Source organism: Octopus bimaculoides, chromosome 1 (genome assembly GCF_001194135.2).
Source record: "Octopus bimaculoides isolate UCB-OBI-ISO-001 chromosome 1, ASM119413v2, whole genome shotgun sequence".
NCBI classification, from domain to species: domain Eukaryota; kingdom Metazoa; phylum Mollusca; class Cephalopoda; order Octopoda; family Octopodidae; genus Octopus; species Octopus bimaculoides.
This window is the reverse complement of record NC_068981.1, coordinates 136,200,612-136,208,162: the sequence shown is the minus strand read 5'-3', so window position 1 is coordinate 136,208,162 and position 7,551 is coordinate 136,200,612. Positions and strand designations below refer to the sequence as shown.

Sequence of the window (7,551 nt, the reverse complement as noted above, 5' to 3'; positions counted from 1 at the left end):
ATATATATATGTGTGTGTGTGTGTGTGTGTGTGTGTGTGTGTGTGCGTGTGCGTGTATGTTTGTGTGTCTGTGTTTGTCCCCCCAACATCACTTGACAACTGATGCTGGTGTGTTTACGTTCCTGTAACTTAGCAATTCGGCAAAAGAGACCGATAGAATAAGTACTAGGATTACAAAGAATAAGTCCTGGGGGCGATTTGCTCGACTAAAGGCAGTGCTCCAGCATGGCCGCAGTCAAATGACTGAAACAAGTAAAAGAGGCTAACTTCCTATTGGCCATAACAATCCAATATAATGAGTACGAAAGTGGTGCCCCAGCATGGCCACAGTCAAATGACTGAAACCATTAGAAACATAAACTTCATTTTACTTATACAGTTACGTATTAACCTTTTAGCATTTAAACCAGCCATATCCGGCTCAAATATTCTTCCTGTTTTATGTTCAAATGGCCATATCAGGCCTCTCATACCTACTTTACAATGTTATTCTTCTAAAAATAAACAATCACATCACTGAAATTTGAAAGCTACAAGATAATGTATAAGTAATTCAAAACTATGTGAATGTAATAAGCATTGCATTTGACAGAGTAATCTGAATGCTAAAAGGTTAAAGTTGGATGTAATCTGAGAATAAAGAATGGAGGAAGTAGCTAATTTTATGTCTGGACATCAAATACAGTGGTTCTTGCTGTTTGTCATGTAACACCATGCTATTCAGTGCTAAGGTGGGAGGACCAATGCCATGATTTTTGATTTTGTCATGGCTTGAACATTGGGTTCTAAGTGTAAGGTGGGGTTATAAGATTAAGGTGTGGCAGGAACAAGAGTAATTATAAACTTGAGATTGTGGTTGTTCTTGTTGTTGTTGTTGCTGTTTAGCCCCCCCCCCCCCAAGTCGATCCTGTTTCTGTAGACCTATAATCAAAAGCACACTCATCATGAATATCCTGTGAATTTTTTTAGAGGGGTGTAGGACAAAAATATCCAATGGGTTGGGTTATTTCACTTTCCAAGACAGTAGAGTGCAATTTGAGGTGGGGTGGGGGTGGTGGTAGGGGTAGGATGGGATGAGTTAGCTGCTATTTCTAGTAGTTCATGCGACTGCTAAGGGCTCCCTCATCAGCTGGCTCATAGCCTTGGGATGCAGTGAGTATGAAGTAGTTTGGCAGTGGTAACTTGATGCTCTGGTGGAGGTGGTTGTTGTTGTTTGTCCCAACCCTAAGTTTGTTCTAATTAACTAGGCTTATCAAAGCATTCCTGCTGTGACCATTTTTTTGCCTTCTAGGCAAGTTGTCATCATCATCGTCATCATCATCATCATCATCAACAGCAGCAGCAGCAGCAGCAGCAACAGCAGCAGCAGCAACAGCAGCAACATCATTTTATTGTCTGATTTCCATGCTGGCATGGGTTGAATTGTCTCAGTCCCCATAATCTAATGCGAAGAGTATTCATCGTTAATAGTTTCTTTGCTTTTGCTTGCTTCAGTCATTGGAGTGCGGCCATTCTGGGGCACTGCCTTGAAGGATTCATTTAGTCAAACAAGTCAACCTCAGTACTTATTTCATAAGCCTGGTGCTTATTTCATCAGTCACTTTTTTGCTGAATGACTAAGTCACAGGGATGTGAACAAACCAACACCAGCTGTCAGGAGTACAAACACAAAGACACATAGATATAGACCTGCATGCACACACGCACACACACATACACGCACACACACACACATGCACACAGACACATACACATACACACATATTTGTGAATACTTGTTTCAGTTTTTAGACTGTGGCCATGCTGGGGCACCATCTTGAGGAATTTTGTTGTAATCAAATGAATTGACCCCAGTATTTATTTTCTTTTTAAGCTTGATGCTTATGCTATCAGTCTCCCCTGCTGTACTGCAAGGTTATAGACATGTAAACACACCAACAGACAAAGACACACACACACACACACAATCATATGTGATGGGTTTCTTTCAGTTTCTGCCTACCAAATCTACTCGCAAGTCTTTGGTCGGCCTGGAGTTATAGTAGAAGATACTTGTCCAATGTACCATGCAGTAGGATTGAACCCAGAATCACATGGTTGAGAAACAAGCTTCTTACCACACAACTGCACCTATAACTTTTCAAAGATTCTTACAGGCTCTAACACTGGTTTATTAATTTGATGGTGTAAGGTTTTATTAATACAAATTTAGCGGCTATTAGGGGAAGCCTTGAAATATTTGTTCTAGATCTCCATGTACTGAGTTCAAATCCAATTAAGATCAATTTTGTTTTTCAGCCATTTAGGGATTGATAAAGTACCCAGTACCCTTCAAGTTGTGAAGTAAGTAGAGTGTGTGCTTCCCAGGTCAGCCCTTAAGTTTGCCTCTAACTAGCAGGCTCCTTGCCCTATAAAGGCTTATATGGCAGATCCAAAAGGGTTGCCCCCACCCATCATCATACCATAAAAGTGTTGCAGCACCACCTACAACCCCATTTAGTTGTGATACTTTCTTCAAGTACAGGAGTCGATTCTTTTTCTGCCATATTTATTACTTTCTTTCTTACTCTGTCTCTTACTCAAGAAATCATTTGTGTTGAAACCTGGATAAGGGTTGCACCCACCCAGATTTCAAATGAACAAAATACATCAAGGTGCATGGCCCAGTGGTTAGAGCATCAGGCTCACAATCATGAGATAGTGAGTTTTATTCCTGGATTGGGCTGTTTGTTGTGTTCTTGAGCAAGACACTTTATTTCATGTTGCTCCAGTTCACTCAGCTATAGAAATGAGTTGCAATGTCACTGGTGTCAAGCTGTATCGGCCTTTGTTTTCCTTTGGATAACATCAGTGACATGGAAAGGGGAGGCTGGTATGCATGGGCGATTGCTGGTCTTCCATAAAACAACCTTGCCTGGACTTGTGCCTTGGAGGGGAACTTTCTGGTGCAATCCCATGGTCATTCATGACTGAAGGGAGTCTTCACCTTTTATCATGATAGTAGCTCCTTTATTCCTGATAGAGTAAAGGAAGCAAAAAATATGTAGGAGATAAATATTGTAGGGATGAGGTGTGGATAGCTATTGTTGTGGAAAGAACAATTGTTTCTGTTGTTGCTGTTATTGTTGCTCAACTCTACATCAGCTCTTATTGGGCAAGCCTAAGATCAAAATGATTCCATCAATTTTAATTAAGCATAACACATATGATATAATTACCAGCAGAGGTGGCGAGCTGTCAGAAATGTTAGCACACTGGGCGAAATGCTTAGCAGCATTTCGTCTGTCTTTATGTTCTGAGTTCAAATTCGGCCGAGGTCGACTTTGCCTTTCATCCTTTCAGGTTGATAAATTAAGTACCAGTTGTGTACTGGAGACAATCTAATAGACTGGCCCTCCACCCACAAAATTTCAGGCCTTGTGCCTAGAGTAGAAAAGAATATAACTACCAGTGGCATATGGTGGTTGTGGTATTGAGTGCGCTGCCACACCCAATGCCACCAGGGTATAACAAAAATTTTCCATTTAGATTTGTGATTAAATTAATGATTAAGATTAATATTTATAATGAATTTGCTATTTTCGGATGGGTGTGCAGCACACACCTAGCACACCCAGAATATAAGCCTCTGATAACTACATTATTCAAAGCAGTTTTTTTATGAGATAGCAAAATGTGATTTGAGGGAGATTTCACAGCTATTTCTAGCAGGTCAAACAACCACATAGATGTTCCTTTGTTGATAACAAGTACAGGGTATGGGATGTAGTTGATCTAAGGTATGGCAAATCCAGAGTAGGGAGTTTTATTATGTCACCATGTGTAATCAGTCATGGTGACTATAAGGTGTGGTCAGTAAAATGTGATAGTTGTTGCTGTTGTTGTTGTTGTTTAGTACAAAGTCAACAAGGTCATTTTAGCCTCCTCTCACTTTGTTTCTTCCTTTCATTTTGTTTCTCCAGTCACAGTGTACCTTAGACCACAATATTAATGTGTCTCTTCCTCATAACAGCAACAAACTATGACAACAAAAATTACTATAACGACAACAGAAACAGCTATTCATTCTACTACATATCCCCATTCACGCCTTATTTTATTATTAGACAGTATGGATACGATGTAAGGGAGATTTAGCTGCTATTTTTAGCAGATTGAGCAACTACATAGTGGCACAACCTTGAAGCATTTAAATCAGCCCTATCAGGCCCAAATATTCTACCTGCTTTATACTCAAACCAGCCAGATCTAACCACTCACACCTCCTCTACAATATCATTCTGAAAATAAACAATCACACCACCAAAATCTTGAAGCTATGAGGTAATACATAATTAATTGTAAACAATGTGAATGATCTCTAATAGTGGAGGGAACCTGTGTGGAAGAGGTAAACCCAGGAAAACATAGGATAAGGTGGTGAGCCATGATCTTTGAACATTGGGCTTTACGGAAGCATTGACAAGTGACTGAGAGCTTCGGCAATATAGTGTGCTTGAGAAGACCTGTCAAGCCAAGTGAGAATGTAATCATGGCCGATGCCGGTGTTTCATAACTGACACCTGTGCCAGTGGAATGTAAAAAAAATGCCAACCACAGTCTTGGAGTGGTTGGCATTAGGAAGGGTATCCAGCTGTAGAAACCATGCCAAATCAGATTGGAACCTTGTGCGGCTCCCCAGCTTACTAGATTTCAGTCAAACTGTCCAACCCATGCCAGCACGGAAAACGGACATTAAATTATTATTATTATTATTATTATTATTATTATTATTTAAATGATGATGATGATGAATGTGAACAAGTGTTACATGTGACAGAGTAATTTGAATATCAAAGTATTAAGGTACAGTTAGTTGTGACAACTAATGGCCATCAAACATGGTAGCACCAACAATATTACAAGATAGAATTAAGAGAATGTAAAAATAAAATTGAACCAAGATGTTGAGGTTGTTGCTGTTGTTTAGTTACCCCCTACTCACCTCTGTCAGTTAACCCTGACCAAGCTAATCTATGATTAAAGGCATCCCATTCTCAGTCATCTTGTTTTCAGCTCAGAAATAGTATTATCTAAGATTACCTTATCCAATGTTTCCTTCCTATTTTCCTTAAAGAAACTACGTTATGATTCAGCAGAGATTAAACTGCTATTTTAAGTAACCACTTGGATGCAATTCTCATGACTTGTGAAATAAATAGCTTCTAAGGTGTTGCAACCATATGGTGGAGTGGCAACATAGTGTATTAATCAATCAAATGTAGTAATCAATCTAACCAAGATTTTCTGTAGCTGAGTGTCAGACATGATATATAACAGAAGCAAGGTGTGGTTATTAGATCCATGTTTGTTAGGAGAGAGAGAGAGAGAGAGAGAGAGAGAGAGAGACAGTGGAACATGATGCAGTCTCATTGGGCCGACCAAAGCCTCAGGAGTGGATTTGGTAAACAGAAACTGAAAGAAGCCTGTCATATTACATATATTCGTGCATGTGTGTGTGAGAAAGTGTGTTTGTGTCTGTGTTTGCCCCCAGCCACCATGGCAAAAGAGACTCAGCCACTCAGTTAAGAGGATGTAAACACACAAACACCAGTTGTCAAGTGTTGGTGGTAGACAAACACAGATACAAAGACACACAGAGATACATACATACATACATACATATATATATATGTATGACAATGACAAAAGCTTAAATTTTATACGCAATGTCAAGGCAAAGACACACACACACACACACATATACACTGTAAAGTGTTTGACATTAGGAAGGGTCTCCAGCTATAGAAAATATGCCAAAACAGATAGTGGAGCACGGCGCAGCACTCTGGCTTGTTAGTTTCGGATCTATTTCAAAACGGGGGCACCAGTTTTCATTTATGTTTTATGTAGTGTTTTTGGTACCGAAAGACTTTCAAACTTCGTATACTTATCTATTTTGTGTTATAGAACAGAAAAAAATTTTTGTATTCGAATTTATTTCATGTAAAAAATTGTCTTATTTCGATAATTTCTACTAATCACTGACGTCTATTCAGTTGAAAACAGTTAGCGCTGTAACGGTGTATATCGTATTAATCCCCTAACCCTAACTAGACTGTTAACCCTAACCCTAACCCTAACCCTAAAACTAACCCTAACTCTAGAATCCGAACTCTAAAATTGTTACACACATAGATACGCACAGCGTAATTTATTATATAAACAATATATGCGTATAAATTACGATTAAACCGGATGAAATATGTCACAGGGAATAACATTTTTATGACCGCCCAGCAGTAACTCTATTCAGCTGAATAGACGTCAGTGATTGGTTGAAATTACAGAAATACGACAACTTTAACATGGAATAATTTGTGATGTACGTTTTTTTGTTAAGAAGACTAAGAGTAAAAGATGTTTTATATGACACATTCTACCAGTGTCCCAAGTTTCAAAGTGTTTCGTTAGTGTTTCGTTAAGAAAATACTGGTGCCCCCGTTTTGAAATAGATCCTTAGTTTCTGTTAAATCAATACAACCCACGTCAGCATGTGAAAAGAGACATTAAATGATGATAATTATGATGATGATTGTGATGATGATGATGATGATGATGATGATGATGATGATGATGATGATGATGATGATGATGATGATGACAACGGTGATGATGATGACAACGATGATGATGATAAGCATAATGATTGTGATAATGATTATGACGACGACGACGACGACAACGATGTCGATAATGTTGTTGATGATGATGATGATGATGATGATCATGATGATCATGATCAGGATGATGATGATGATATACACAATTGACTCTTTTCAGTTTCCACGAGGCTTTGGTTAGTTTGGGACTATGGAAGAAGGCACTAGCACCAAAGAGCCACACGCTAGAACTGAACCTGAAACCATGTGGTCGAGAAGTGATCTTCTTAGCCAAACAATCATTTCCCTTCGTTTTGCTCTGAAAAATCATTGTCTCCAATTCAATTTCATGAACGTTAACACCAAACCGCTCCTTTATTTCAGGATCATGAATTTTATGTCCAACAGCTGGTTTACAGAGGAAAGACCAATCTGTGATTTTTATTTTCATTTTGTATTATTAATTCTAAAAATAGCTTATTCTCTGATTCACTTTGTTTTGTTCTTGGTTTTCTTTTTTTCCAGTTTGTTTTATTCATTATATCTATTTTATTTATTTACTTATTTATTTTTCTCTCCATGTAACCCAGTTGGACTTGCCAATCCCATCTCCACGTAAGACATATTTCTTTTATTTTTATCCCTTCCTACCCTGGAAAGAAAAAGAAAAGAAATAAAGAGACCATTAAAATAAACAACAACAGCGCAAAAGGGAAGGGAAGAAAGAAGGAAAGAAAGGAAGAAAGAGAGAAAGAAAGACGGAAAGAAAGGCGAAACATTAATCACATTTTTGTGGGGTGCAATTGTGTAATACAAGCAAATTACTCACAATGCTTCGTTTCGTTTGTTCATAAGATTAATCTATTATTACGTAAATTAATTAGCAGATTATACTTTTACAGCGAAGCTG

At 38.4% G+C, this 7,551-nt stretch overlaps 1 long non-coding RNA gene across 1 annotated transcript in view; it reads left to right on the top strand.

Moving 5' to 3' along the window:
• Nucleotides 1-7,121, top strand: part of LOC128248871 (uncharacterized) — a 46,258-nt gene extending 39,137 nt beyond the window's left edge. Inside the window, exon 3 of the long non-coding RNA XR_008265000.1 lies at nt 6,823-7,121. This is a non-coding gene — a long non-coding RNA (uncharacterized LOC128248871). The remainder of the gene's footprint in view (nt 1-6,822) is intronic.
• The last annotated feature ends 430 nt before the right edge of the window (nt 7,122-7,551 follow it).